The sequence below is a fragment of the Schistocerca cancellata genome, chromosome 1 (genome assembly GCF_023864275.1).
Source record: "Schistocerca cancellata isolate TAMUIC-IGC-003103 chromosome 1, iqSchCanc2.1, whole genome shotgun sequence".
In the NCBI taxonomy this organism is placed as follows: domain Eukaryota; kingdom Metazoa; phylum Arthropoda; class Insecta; order Orthoptera; family Acrididae; genus Schistocerca; species Schistocerca cancellata.
In genome coordinates, this window is record NC_064626.1 from 251,416,557 (window position 1) to 251,432,366 (window position 15,810).

At 40.6% G+C, this 15,810-nt stretch overlaps 1 protein-coding gene across 5 annotated transcripts in view; it reads left to right on the forward strand.

Moving 5' to 3' along the window:
* The first annotated feature begins 326 nt into the window (after positions 1 to 326).
* The window catches only part of LOC126170355 (uncharacterized), a 116,035-nt gene continuing 100,551 nt past the window's right edge, over positions 327 to 15,810 (forward strand). The window contains exons 1-2 of one of the 5 annotated variants that reach the window (XM_049920720.1): positions 356 to 446; positions 8,602 to 8,661. The gene's annotated coding sequence lies outside the window, so the exon portion shown is untranslated. Of the gene's footprint in view, positions 447 to 1,204; positions 1,320 to 8,601; positions 8,662 to 10,111; positions 10,163 to 15,810 lie in introns of those variants that run through there. The other 4 variants (XM_049920715.1, XM_049920719.1, XM_049920717.1 and 1 more) reach the window with 4 other exon arrangements.

The following is a 15,810-nucleotide window of genomic DNA, read 5'->3' on the forward strand; positions in this document are numbered from 1 at the left end:
TCTGTTTATATTGTTCCACTTCTTTCCCAAGCGACCAATATTAATTACTTAATTAGTCTCACTGATGCAATTTATTAACTTAGTCCAATAACAATTTCGAGCACTTTAAGAAGTGAATTGTGGCATGGACACAAAAGGAGTAACTGAAAAAAAATTAAGCATTAATGACAAAATATGTTCTCCAAAAGTTTAGATTACACTTCAATTCAGTAAAAAAAAATCGCGCTTGCCACAAACAATTTGTTACCGTCAACCTCTCACTGATGTTTAGATCGAAAATCCGTCGAAAGTTCCATCACTTCGGAACGTATATCGACTATCGATATATTTTATTGACGTGCGGTACGAAGCTGCGAAGAAGTGCCGTGCTTAAATTATGTGTATGCGACAGTGAAAATTTTGCTGTTGTTGTAAACTATTTCATCTCATTGAATTGCTTTACAAAAGTAAGTTCCTTACGTAATTTTCCTGTTTGGCAGATTGTAATAAAGTCTTTCCTGAGCTGTAGAACTATTGTAGAGGAACCACTTGTGGATGTTTGAAAATTAACTATGAGATAGTCGTTTTTTCGCTAGGAGATAATATAATCTGAATAGACGAAAATGTGTCGATGGTTTATGGCGAGATGCTTGGTTACTTGCTTGTGAACACGCAAACGTATGTTGTTAAGTCGTATCGTTTTACCGAAGGATTACCAATTAATATCGTCATCCAACACCTTAACTAACTGCATTTCCTAATTTGCACGTTTCTACATCGACGTCGAAAAATGTTGTTTAGGTCTGCAGTCGTATTTGGAAGGTGTATCCGCAACTTTTGTTTCGGATTGTTACCCCAGATCACTTAAACGTAGTACTAGTATAATTCCTGAAGCAGGTCATAGGCGATTATCTCCAGCAACCAGGCTGTTATTTTCTTGTGTTCGGATACTGTTGTGTAGGTGAAACTTAACATTTATTTTCCGTTGTCTTTATTTTTTCAGTAGAGTTTCGTGAACGTAATTGTGGTTTGACATGCTATAATATAAATTTCCCAAAGTGTGACGCCCATCATTTTCTTTTATGAGGATAAGATTATCCATGCAGTAGAATGCTGCAGTGCGGAAGTGCGCATTTCGTCCTGTCTGCTTTAACCCGTGACGTCATCAAGATGGCGGACACCCATATTCCCTGCGCATGCGATATGGCAACAATCAATACACTAACCCGACATGCGGTACGAAGCTGTGAAGAAGTGCCGTGCTTAAATTATGTGTACGCGGCAGTGAAAATTATGCTGCAGTTATAAACTATTTCATCTTATTGAATTGCTTTACAAAAGTAAGTTCTTTACGTAATTTTCCTGTTTGCCAGATTGTAATAAAGTCTTTCCAGTGCTGTAGAACTATTGTAGAGGAACCACTTCTGGATGTTTGAAAATTAACTATGAGATAATCGTTTTTTCGCTAGGAGATAATATAATATGAATAGAAGAAAATGTGTCGATGGTTTATGGCGAGATGCTTAAAACATATTGTTAAGCCGTATCGTTTTACCGAAGGATTGCCAATGAATATCGTCATCCAACACCTTCTTAACTAACTGCATTTCCTAATTTGCACGTTTCTTCATCGACGTCGAAAAATGTTGTTCAGGTCTGCAGTCGTATTTGGAAAGTGTATCCGCAACTTTTGTTTCGGATTATTACCCCAGATCACTTAAACTTAGTACTAGGATGATTCCTGAAGCAGGTCATAGGCGATTACCTCCAGCAACCAGGCTGTTATTTTCTTGTGTTCGGATACTGTTGTGTAGGTGAAGCTTAACATTTATTTTCCGTTGTCTTTATTGTTTCAGTAGAGTTTCGTAAACGTAATTGTGGTTTGACTTGCTGTAATGTAAATTTCCCAAAGTGTGACACCCATCATTTTCTTTTATTTGGATAAGATTATCCATGCAGTAGAATGGTGCCATTAATACTGCACTACGGAAGAAGTGCACAGCTCGGCCTGTCTGCTTTAAACCGTGACGTCATCAAGATGGCGGACACCCATATTCCCAGCGTATACGATATGGCAACAATCAATACACTAACCCCACGGAGGAACAAAGGCATAAACCGGCCTAAGTATTTCACTTCAGCAATAATACGAAATTGACGGGCAGAAAGTAAAGGGCTTTTGGCAGGGACAAGCTTAATATAGAACAATAAGAATAGTGTCATTCTAAAACTAACAGAAAATCGAATATTTCATTTTACCTTTATAGCTCAAAGAACACACCGATACCAGGCACCTCCTCCTCCTCCCTCCACTCCCCCCCCCCACTCCCTCCTCATAAACCCCAAAACGCGAAATAACAAATACTGAAACCCACTCCAAACAATGCTGCATACACTCATCCCTAGTTTGAGTAACAGAGACATGGCTCAGATCCATAATTTCCATGCACTGCTGATACTTAATACAATCCACCAACTGGCCATATAACTGGAGAACTTTGATTGTATACGCCATATTGTTGCCAATAGCAGCAACCAAGCAATGACTAATAAATTTCGTTGTTACATCATACATAGCACCAACAGAAATCCTAAAATATGGTTTTCAGACCATTAACAACTCGAACTGACAGTTACAAAATCAAAAATAAATCACTTGCTAGTAACTAACAATACTAAAATAACACACTGCCAAGGCAGCAAAAAACTCCCAAATTATTGAGTAACACACAGTACTAAGTCCAATGCACACTGTCACCACATTCAAACAATTTAGAAACATGAACATCCCACACTGGAGTGCACAAACGCTTACTCTAACACACCGTTTGCAAACACAGACCATTTAGAACACACTGTGCCTCAGTTATGTGACACAACACACCACAGTTATGTCACGAGTCAAAGCAGATGGGTGGAATCGGACCCTTCCATTGGTTTAACGAATAGAATTTTTTGTGCTGTACAATCAAATGTTTTGACAAGGGCTCAGAATAAATTAACAGGATACTATAATATTTTGTAATAAGCTCTGCCAGGACTTATGAGTATATGTATGTTTGGTTTCCACCATGCAGTGGCTGATAGAAGATACTGAAAAGGTATTCTCCACTTATGGTTACACCTATCAGCCACTGCACTGACTGTCAACTTAATTTGTGTGGACAGTACAACATTCCCATTGGTGTCACTGGCTAGTGAGAGTGTCACATCTTTTGATAATACAAATGCCTGCTCTGGCAGCAAACACAAATGTTGGAGATGGTCTGTGTGGATACAACAAGCATTTTTTTCTTCACAAGATTATAAGGCCAACCACCAATGATTGTTATGCATTCAGGCAACAAATACATGTAAATCTGCTAGCAGCATTTTATTCACTTTAGCAGTCACTGACTCTTCTCTGTTCACTGACGAAGTAGAGTAGGTCATTATCTTTGTTATAGCCATTTTTGTCAACAAGTGTTACACACTGAAGCTGATAGAGACGTGGGATCATCCTGGTATTCGTGAAACAGTTTCAGCTTGGTATTGTCTTCATCATAAGGGGAAGCCAATGTATAGTGGGAATCAGCTCTGAAACAACTGTTGTGATGTCAAAATATGATTTTCAAGAGGTCACGTGAAAAGTGTTACAGACCTCTTTAGCCCCTACAACCTCATCACATGGTCCTTTACCATGCACAGTAGCAAAAAAATAACGTTCCAATATAACATCAGAATCTTCCTGTTGCTGGGACACATTCATGAAATTCTTTCTCTTTTTGTATTGGGCAGCATATCCATCCAAAATGTGATAAATATGCTTTGGGGTCGGAAAATAGTATTTTAAGAAATTGTGCAGGTAAGAATGTACACACCTTGTATCTTGCTGGAGACAGATATTTCCACATATTACACAAGGGGTATTTAATTAGCATTTGAATCTCTGTAGTAAGCTACAAATGGTTGAATTTTAACCCAAGAATTATTCCAATAGAATCTGTGTTCCTTATCATGGATGATGGAGAAACTCTGCAAAATCTCAAAAAACAAAATATTCATTTATTTTTTCTTTAGTGAATTTAAAGAGGCATGATTGTTGCTGTGTGATAAGTGAGTGTGGTGGGAGCTGTTGTAAACTTGGGCCAAAGTTATGTACTGGACTGCCACTGAAATCTTTGTTGTGGTGTCACTGATCTGTAGCACTGCCCAATGTCTAGGTTATGTTGGAAGTTGTCAATTTGTTTGTGTGTTGGCGAAGCTAATGAAAGTGAAAGCAGACAATCTGGTTGTGGTAACTATTTGACCTGTAGTGAAGCCTAATGTTTACGTTCATGCCATATTGAAAAATACAAGGGAGATCCAATGCGTAACTTTTACCCTAAACTTGATGTAAGCATTTCAGTGAAACCATCTGTTGCTGTTGTTATCATCTCTAAAACTAATCTACCTGTAGTTAGCCATCACTTACACTGATCAGCCAGAACACTATGACCACCTACGTAATATCCGGTATGTCTACCTTTTGCACAGATAACAACAGCGACATGTTGTGTCATGGAAGCAAGGCTTTGGAGGGAGTCGGCTCCACATCTGCACACATAAGTCACCTAATCCCCATAAATTCCAGGAAGGTGTGATTAGCTTTGACGCAACACTCAATCGCGTCCTGGATGTGTTTTATTGGATTCAGATCTGGCAAGTTGGGGGCCAGCACATCAATTGGAACACAATGGTGTGTTCCTCAAACCATTCCAATCACTCTCCTGGACTTGTGACATGCTGCATTATCTTGTTTATAAATGCCAGTTCCGTCATGAGACATGATGTTGTGAAGAGGTGTAAGTAATCTGCAACCAGTATACAAAACACCATGGCAATCGTGGTGGCTTGCATGAGCTTCACTGAACCCATTGATGCCCACATGAATGTTCCCTAGAGCACAATGGAACTGCCACCAGCTTGTCTCCATCGTGCAGGACAGGTGTCAAGGAGCTGTTGGCCTGGAAGATGACAGATTCATGCTCTCCCATTGGCATGATGATGAAGGTGTCAGGATTCATCAGACCATGCCACTGTGCCAACGTGCAGTGCCAATGGTGATGTGTCCATTTCAGTCGAGGGGTGAACATTGGCACATGTGTGAGTCACCAGTTGCGAAGACCCATCAGTAGGAGTGTTCAGTGCACTGTGTGTTCAGACACACTTTTATTCTGCCCAGCATTAAATTCTGGTATAAGTGACAGTACATTTCACCCCCTATCCTGTGTTACCAGTCTGCCCAGCCTACAACGTCTGACATCACAATCTCACCTTGGTCAAACTCAGATAGATCGTGTGCCGTCCCCATTCTACAAACAGACAGCATGCTCAGGGTTACTATATGAACCATGCGTGCACCTGACTAGCTGTCATTCCTTTTCAGGTAATGGCACTATCACCTGGACGAGTTATATCAGTAGTAGGTCGGTCATCACAATGTTCTGGCTGATCAGTGTACCTATGTATAATTTTGTCATTGCCATTCATACTTAACAGTTCAGATAGGTAGACAGATATGATTATTCAGTCATCCTAGAGCAGTACAAGCTGTATGGATGTCATCAATTGTTGGTACAATGTTCCTTATTAAAAAAACATACATGGATTCTTGCAATTTTGACACTTCTTATAATTAGCCTTAGAATATTTATAATTATGCCATACAGCCCAGTGGAAGAAGACCAAAAAATGTTGATTTGGTGTGTGTGGGTGGGGGGGGGGGGGGGGGGAAGAGATCGAGTAGTCACAAATTTTTGCACATTACTAGGAGGGAGTGACACAAAAAACATACTAAAAATCCAGTGTGGTGTGAGCGTTGGGATGGGTTGCGTTTAAATGTAACTTTTTTTAATATTTTATTCTCAAATACCCAAAAATTGTAGTTCCTAGCAAAAATGTTTACTTATACAAAATCAGACTACATTCAATTTTCTACAAAATAAACGCTATTCGGTTTTTCCCTAGTTTCCACATTCAGGAGATAGAAAAATTGCAATTATTAAAAATATCATTCTGACAGTATAAAAGTAATTAAGTGGGTTAGAAACAAATATGAAATGTGTGTAAAACACCTAAATGCAGTAGAGCCATATTGAAGGATAAATTGTGTTCCAGGGTGTAGCAGGGGAGGGGAGATATGGGTTGGAAGTGCGAGGGAAGGTAGGTCATCAGATTGTGTTCGTGCAATTCCCTTCTTCATAATCCTGCTAACTGCAGGTCAAGCAGGTGATTCTCCAAAAAGTTCAAATGGCTCTGAGCACTATGGGACTTAACTTCTTAGGTCATCAGTCCCCTAGAACTTAGAACTACTTAAACCTAACTAACCTAAGGACATCACATACATCCATGCCCGAGGCAGGATTCAAACCTGCGACTGTAGCGGTCGCGCGGTTCCAGACTGTAGCGCCTAGAGCCGCTCAGCCACTCCGGCCAGCTGTGATTCTCCACTCCACCTACCACACTACATCACAAGAAGCAACTACAGCGTATTTCATGAAGTGATACAGGCTCTCCAAAGAATACTTTATGAATCACTGGCCAAGCAGTGTGCAGACAAGCCCAGGGAGTGTTTATTTTGCTTAAAATGCGTAGACATTACATGGAATTTAGATTTGATAACTAATAACACTAAGACAGGTAATGCAAAATGACAGAATTTGTGTAAATCTCTGCACACAGTTCTACACTGCTAGAAGGAAAAATGATTCTTATTCATCCTTAAGTGTGGTGCTGACAGTAACCTTTGAAAGTGGTGGTGGTAAAGGGATTACATTGGTAAATGTGACACTTTGCTGTTGTGCATCATTGGCAGCATATTGTGAAGCTATGTAATTATGTTGTAGTCATATGTTAGTAAGTTAGAGAATGACCAAAAAGTTACTACACTTCTCTCACCATCAGTTGTGTAACTGGTAGACTGCATAAATCTTTTCCATTCAGGAATTACTGGCACTTGTCGAGTGGACTGAAATGAGTGGAGCCACTTACCACATATCCATAGTGTATCGTCCAAGATGGGCGTGAATATGTCTGATCGAATGGGACTGATCATGTTCAAGTCTAGAACAGTAATCTGCTGTAATGCATTGCTTGACTTATGTTGAAAATTCTGACGTTAGATGTCATCTAGAAGACCTACTTCTGTTGCAGAGGGAGACAATTTAAGCCTCTGGGCCTCTTCAGATTTTGGGAGAGCTGATGAGGCTGGATGATGTATTTGCTGTGAAAAGTATTCTAGACAGTGATAGTGGGTGACAATGTAATTGACATTATTGGGCACATATTGATGGCTTGCTACACTTGGAAAATTCTCTGTATTGTAGTAGACACTTGACAGCTCCAGCTGTTGAGCTTTTTTACATAGAAGCTCATTTAGCAACAGCGAATAAGTATTCCCATAATAAACTGAAAATAATTCCAATAGATATATGCGAGCTAAGTGAAATTATTTTGTCTACTCACATACGAGAACTGGACTGGAAATGCTGGGGTGCTATAGTTTGTCTGTAAACTGAAAAACGAGCAGTGCTCATGGTTGAGGAAGTTCTCTTTATCGGAAGAACACTGCCTCTGCTGCACAGGATAACTAAGAATCAATTTCCCCTCTAGAAATGTAGAACTGTGTGCAGAGATTTATGTAGATTCTGTCCATATGCATTACCTGCATTATTGTTATTAGGAACTCAAATCTGCATTACATGTACTGTTAACATGTTTTGAGTAAAATAAACACTTGCCCAGCATGTCTGTGCACTGCATGGCTAGTGATTCACAGAACATGCTGTAGTTGCTTCTTGTGAAGTAGTGGAGTAGATAGAGTGGGAAATCACCTGCTTGACCTTCAGTGTCCAGATCTATGAAGGAGGGAAGAGCATGAACACAACGCCATGACACATCTTCCCTCAGGCTTCTACCCCACTCACCTCCCCCATCTACCCTGTTATATCCTCGGAACACAATTTATACCTTGCTACAGCTCTGCTACACTTATATGTGGTATGCACATTTGATGTTTGTTTTTAACCTACTAATTTAAAGATAAACATTAATTTTATACCGTTAGAACAACTTTTTTAATAACTGTGATTTTTCCATCGCATGAACGCGGGAACTACTAGTCCTACAGAAAAAAATGAATAGGCTCATTTTTGAAGTAAATTTAATGTACTTTAATTTTGTACTGGGAAACATTTTCGCTAGAAGCCGCGGTTTTTGGGTTATTTGTGAAAAACATGAAGAAGTCACCTTCTGACTTCCCCCACCCCAACACTCACATCTCACTGAATTTTTAGTACGACACTCCCTCCAAACACTGTGCAAAGATTTGTGACTGCACAATTTTTCCTCCAATTTTTCTTCATTGAGTGGACTATTGTTGCTTAATATGTGGGGTATTCATGAATATTAAGTAGCTGTCTATAATTATTTTAAATATTCACATACAGCGTAATAGATTTTATGTAATGCATAAATTTTTAGCCTTTGGTTGAAGATATAAAGTTCATTTACATCTTTAATTTCTTGTGGTAGCCTGTTGCACAGTTTTAGGCTGTTATGTAGTGTATTATTGTGTTTTTATGACTTGCTTTTCCTGTTTAGGTATAAGTAGTGACTGGATTTAGTTTCATGGTCGTGTTTTGAGCTGTTTGTAATACAAGGGTGAGTATACTTTTTGTGTACATTGCAGTGTGGAAAATATATTCACCTGGGACAATCAGAATTGCTAGCTTTTTGAATGAATTGGTACAATGGGTCCTATTGCTACCATTTGTAACTATTCATACAGCCCTTTTCCATACCTTGAAGATAGTCTGAAAGTTCACACTGAGGACTGAATGTATGTATCCAAAATATGTCACTATGGTGCAAGAATTCGCAAAGCATAACATACTGTGGATAGTCTCTTTGCCAAAGCTTTTATGTGCTCTGTCCATTACGGCTGACAATCTACATTGAACCCCAAGAATTTGGTATCTGTTACTCATTCTAATACATCATCATTAATTTTTAATCTAGCATCATTGCATTTTCTGTTTAGTTGGAAGTAAAGCTATTAGTTTTCTTTAATTCTAAAGCTACTTTGTTTTTCAGTGACCCATTGTTTGAAGACTGCATTAGCGTTTTCTTTCACCTGTGTTGGAGTTTTAGCTCTGATCACTATGTTACTGTCATCAGCAAACAGTTTCTCCATATCTGACACTGTGTGAGAAATAATTGATATAAATAAGAAAAAGGTTTGGGCCTAGTACACTCCCTGTGGAACACCTATATTAATATATTTTTTTAATCTGGTTGCTGTTTTACTAGAAATCCCTTGAAATCCTTTGAAGTACATTAGATCTCAATTCGTTGCACCCAGTTTTCTATGTATGACTAACATTACTTCTTAGCCACACCTCTTATTCCTACCGTTTTTCCAGATTTTAGGTTTGGTCTCACCTTTTATGTCTTTTACTGTGTCTGTTTAATGTTCATTATTTTATAATTTGACTCTCCTGACTGGATCCATCCACTTTTAGTGGACCCTCATTCTTCTGTGACTAACTTCGGAATCGTGGGACTGATGAACTCACTGTTTGGTCCCATAATCCCTCTCAATCAATCTATCAATCAATCTTATTCCTAGAAACTCTAATTTATGCAATAATATTCTGTACTCAGCTGCGTTGAATGGCTTTGATAAGTCCAAGAAAATTCCATCCACATGACCACCTTTGTCTAGTGCCTCAAGAATGAGTTTTGTAAACTGTCCAAAAGCAGATTCTGTAATTCTTCTGTGCCTGAAATCTTGTTCTTTATTGCAAAGAAGTTTAAATTTGTTTAGGTACTTCATTAATCTGTTTTTCATTAGTTTTTCAATAATTTTGAAAATGGTGATTAGTAAAGAGATTGGTCTGTAGTTGTCTACATTTTCCACATCACCACTATTAAATATGGGTTTTACTTTAGCTTGGTTTAGGTACTTGGAAAAACAGCCAGATGAGAATGCTTCATTGATTATTTTTGTCAGTGGAGTTTTTATGGTATTTATACATTCATTAAAGACAAAGGCTTGGATTTCATCTGGACCAGTTGATTTTTTATTTTTCAATTGGTATATAATATGTGCCACCTCTCTGTTGCTGGATAGGGTACCACTGAGTTTGGTGATTGATCCTGGGTGAGTAAGACATATGCATCTGGATTTTTTTTTAATTTCTTGACAGTCTTGTTGAAGTAAACAATCACAAAGTTTGCTGTTTATTTTTTGTGGCTTCTTTGACTATCTCTGTTTTTAATAAAGGTAATCAGTCAATCTTGTCACACTTGGACAATAAGGGCGTGCATGTAAGCATTATGCTGGAAAAACAGGACTACACATAACAAATGCTGAAATGAAAGTGTCTAGGGCTGTTCACAGCAAGAAATGTTCACCAATTGGTCAAACCAATAATGACGCTGTTGTCAACCTTTGAGTGTGCAGAGTCAAACGTGACAAGATTTTGAATGTTTGATTGTGCTACTTGAGAGTCAGTTTCAGTGTGTGGTCAAATTGAAACTAACAAGTGGCCCCATGGTTGAGGCTAATTGCAAGAAGTTTTATACAAATATTGGGTTTTATGACATTTGTTTGACTAAGATGTGAAATAAAACTCAAAACAAATAGTTATGAAACAATATTTTCTATAATAATTAATAATGGAAATTATAATTAACAGAAATGCCCTGCCCTGAGTGACTATAGTGTAAAATTAGTGTATAGTGAAGTACAGTCTGAAGGACCGTAAAGCTGGATACATAGCTGCTTACTGTATTTTTTTACTGTTAGTGATGAAGGTGAAATCATTTTTTTGGATATTATGTCTTTGGTGTGTCACTTTGATATTGACTGTGTTTATAGTAACTTACTAAAGCAACAATTCTTTCCAAAAACATTGGAGGTAGGGTGATTAAGATATTCAGGGTCACTCAGTGAAAATTCTTATAAAGATGCCATGTTGCATCTCAGCGTGAAACTCTACCCATTAGGTTTTCAGTCATATAAATTTCATCACTGTATATGGAGTAGGATCGGAATTATAGACATTTAGATTGTGGCGAGACAGAGGCAGGACAAACGAAATGTGTAACAATTCTGATAAAGACATTCCAAAACAAATACTGATGTAAAAATCAAGCAAACTCAGTCTTCAGCAGTCAACAAACTCAAAATGAAAAAGTTCTGGCGTCAGAAATTTCACTTGACCTATATAGCTCAAACGAAATCCACAATACCAAAAACCCACAACTCATACTGATACTTGTTATCTAAACCTAACATGACCAAAATATCTGCGAAACAATCAATAACATTATGCATGGGATACATCACTACTCATCATACAGAGAAGATGTTGAGTCGCAGACAGGTGCAATGAAGAGACTGCTATATATTCAAGCTTTCAGCTAAAAGGCTTTCTTCTAAACTAGAAAACATGCACACATCCACACAAACACAACTCACACACACAAGACCACTGTCTCTGGATGCTGTGACCAGACCACAGACAGCAACTGTGCCTGATGGGAGCAGCAATCTGACATGGGCGATGGGGCTAAGGAGTAGGTATGAGGCAGGAAGGGGGAGGAATAGCAGAGTAGGGGTGGAGGTAGGTGCAATGCTGCCTATGGGAGCATACAGGGACTTAATGGGAGCAGGTTAGGACTGCTAGATGAAGTCGAGATATTTTTTGGGTTGGGAGGGAGGGGGGGGGGAGTTTGTGGAGACAGAAAAGGAGAGAATTAGACAAGGGGAAAAAGAATGGGGTGCGACCATAGGTGATAAGGTTGTATGGAAGGGACTTCTTGGTATGGAATGGGTGGCAGCTGTCACAGTTGAGGTATTGCTGGTGGTTTTTAGGTCGGGTGTGTCTGAAGGTACTGATGTAGCTATCCTTGAGGTGGTCAGTGATGAAGAAAATGGCTTGTTGGCTTGAGCAGGACCAGTCAAGCAAATGGGTTAAAAAGGATTGCGGTTCCGCAGAAACATGAGGTAGGGTGTCCTCATCCTCAGTCCAGATCATGATGTTTTCAGCGAGTCTGGAGTAGGTGAGGAGTTTGGGATTCTCTGTCGTTAGAAAGGATTCTTGTAGATCAAGGGTTCCCAAACTTTTCCTCTGACAAAACACTTCGAGAATCCTGGTACTTTGATGGAACACTTGGTTTATTTTGAAGGTTAATAAAATTTTAAAAAATGAGAAAAACTTTTTTACTCAGTGATCACTTCAATTTTAAATACTAACTGACAACCTAGAAATTATTTAAGAAAAAAATAAAAAATAATTAGAACCCTCAAAATGTTAAAAAAGTTGCCACATTGTTCAAAGCTTTTCATGGAGCAGTTACTCAGTTCTTGCAGAACAGCAGCATTCCATGGAACATAGTTAGGAAAATCCTGCTCTAGATGGCCCATGAGTAGGTTGGTATAGGATAGTACCATGTCGGTACTCATTGATGTGCCACAGGTTTGTTCGTAAGTGGTGCCTCCAAAGGAGGCGGATAAGGTAGTGTTCAAATAACAGCAGCATCATTGTCATTGAAGATGTTAGTGTAGAGGGAGGTGGTGTCAACAGTGATGAGGAGGGGTCCTTGTGGTAAAGTAACAGGTACTGTGGAGAGTCAGTGGAGGAAATGGTTGATTTGTTATGTATAGGGGTATGGGTTACGGGTAATAGGCTGAAGATTTTGGTCCATAAGAGCAGAGATTCTCTCAGTGGGAGCACAGTAACTGGCCACAACAGGGCATCTTGAGTGGTTGGGTTTACGGACTTAAGGCAGCATGGAGAAGGTGGGGGGTGGGGGTGATAGGGGTGAGGAGAGGTTCTGTAACGAGCCTAAGGATTTGGGATTGGAGATCCCATTGGGTTTCTGGAATGGGGTCACTGTGGCAGGGTTCGTAGGTGGACAGATTTGGCAACTGGTATAGTCCCTCTGCAGTTCAGTGCTTGTAAAAATTTGTAAAATAGGTAAAAAACAGAAAATGTATTTTTGTGCATTTTTGTCTTTCATTATGGATCCTAGATACCCTATCCCTAGCCAGAACCCAGCCCCACATATCATTCCTAATATATTTTTGTGCCTTTTTGTCTTCCACTATGCATACTAGTTAACCTATCCGTAGCCAGAACCCAGCCCCACATATTGTTCACACATTGGAACCTACCTCATGTATTCCCACACAGACTGTCTGACCATCAGATTACAACCCCTCCTTTCACAGTGACATCTATCTGTTCAGATTCCATCAGTCCATAGCCTTCACCAACTCAGTCTTGCAAAACCATGTAAATCCACCCCAAACCTCTTTGCAACACCTATCCACCATCCGTGTTATTCTCCTGCTGTGCTGTCCCAAGAGGAGAGGAGGCCTTTAACAAGTCCAGCATGATTGAATTTGGGAGTGGGGCAAAGGTAAGGCGTTTGGAAAGGACTGATACTTCTGTTGGACTAAGGCATTTGGAGGAAAGGCTCACGACTGTTTCAGGTCTGTTTATGTTCTCAGCGCTGTATGGTGGGTGACATACACGAAGCAGGTCTGCAAGGCATGGTTTGTTGGCTATGGGGTGATGTGACGGAGATTTGGAGGCTCTTGCAGAGGTGGCGGATAGTGGTAATCCAAGGTGGCAGTTGAAACTCTTGCCCTCGAGGAAGTAGAGCAGCATGCACAGTGCGGCCTCAAAGAACTCTCCAACCTGTAAACCACCTACTGCCACCTTGGATTACCACTATCTGCCACCTCTGCAAGAGCCTCCAAATCTCCCTCACATCACCCCATAGCCAACAAACCCTGCCTTGTAGACCTGCTACATTTACGTCACCCGTAGAAACTTCTTCCCACCACCATACAGCACTGAGAACATAAACAGACATGAAACAGTTGTGAGCCTTTCTCCAAATGCCTTAGTCTCACAGAAGTATCAGTCTTTTCCAAAAGCCTCACCTTTGCCCCACTCCCAAATTAAACCATGCTGGACTTGTTAAAGACCTCCTCTCCTTTTCACAGTCCGTACAGTGAAAAAACATTTTTGCCACCAACCCTACCAATAAGACCCAACATGAAACCAATATTGGAGCCTGCCTGACTCAGTTCATTCTTCCATTCAACTGTGATCCACCCCCACTGACCTCAAACCATCCCTGTTAGCGTTTCAGAATTTCTTAACCTTGGACCCCGCCTCACCATCATTTCCTAGATCCTACAACATGGAAACCAACTTAACATGTACAGTAAGAACCGAAATCCACCACCTAACAATTGATCCTGACCTGCTAACAAAGGCTCCACCACTGTGGTTTGAATTGCAGATATGAGGTGGAGGGACTCCACCAGCTGTCTGATTCATCCACCTTTAAAGCCTGCCACAGTGACCCAATTCCATAAATCCAACAGGAAATCCATTCGCTCCTCAAATCCTTGGGCTGCTCCCAAAACATCTCCCCTGAGTCTCTCTCCCTCACCCCTATCACTCCCCACACTCTTGTCTTCTACATGCTGCTTATAGTCCATAAATGCAACCACCTAGGATTCCGATTGTGGCTGGTTATTGTGCCCCCATGGAGAGAATCTCTTCTCTCATTGACCAAAACCTTCAGTCTATTACCCATAATGTACTCTCCTGTATAAGAGATACCTACCATTTCCTCCACCAGCTCTTCACATGGCACTATCCTAGCCAACCAATCATGGGGCATCTAGAGGAGTGCTTCCTAACCACCCACAATCACAAATCCCTTATTTGGTTCATATTCATTGATGACACCTTCGTGATCTCCAGAACATCGACTCAACACCTTCTCCCACATTCACTTCACCTGGTTCTCCTCAACCCAACAAGCCACCTTCCTTGATGTTGACCTCCACCACAATGATGGCTATATCAGTGCCTGTCCGTTTCAAATCTACCAACCACCAGCAATACCTCCACTTTGACAGCTGCTACCCATTCCATGCTGAAAAGTACCTTCCACCCTGACACCTGTGGTCATCACATCTGTAGTGGCGAGCAGTCCCTCTCCCGATAAACTGAGGATTTCTCTGAGACCTTCACAGACCAGAATTACCCTTCCAACCTTGTACAGAAATAGATCTCCCTTGCCTTGCCCCTCCAGTCACCTACCATATCCCACATACCCACCATCTAGCCACAATAGAGCACTCCTCTTGTGACTCAGTACCATCCAGGACTGGAGCAGCTGAATCACATTCTCCACCAGGGTTTTGACTACCTCTAACGATGCCCTGAATTGAGAAATATCCTACTAACTATCCTCCCCATCCCTCTCACAGTGCTATTCCACTACCCACAGAACCTGTGCATTACCCTAGTCTATCCCTACTCCAGTCCTGCTCCCAATCCCTCGCCTCATGGCTCACCCTTGCAATAGACCTAGATGTAAGGACTGTTCCATACATTCCCCACCAACATCTACTCTAATCCGATCACAGGCATCTCCTGCCCCATCAAATGAAGGACTACCTGTGAAAGCAACTATGTTATCCACAATCTAAGCTGCTACTGCTGTGCTGCTTCCTACATGGGCATGACAACTAACAAGCTGTCTGTCATTGTGAATGGTTAGCGATGAATTGTGGCCAAGACACAGCTGGACCACCTAGTTACTGAACATGCTGCCCAACATGAGGCACTTCTCTTCAGTGACTGCTTCACAGCCTGTGCCATGTGGATCCATCCCACCAACACTAGGTTTTCTGAATTGCGTAGTTGGAAACCGCTCTCTACGGTGCATCCTATGCTTCCATAACCCATTGGCCTCAGCCTGCACTAGTCC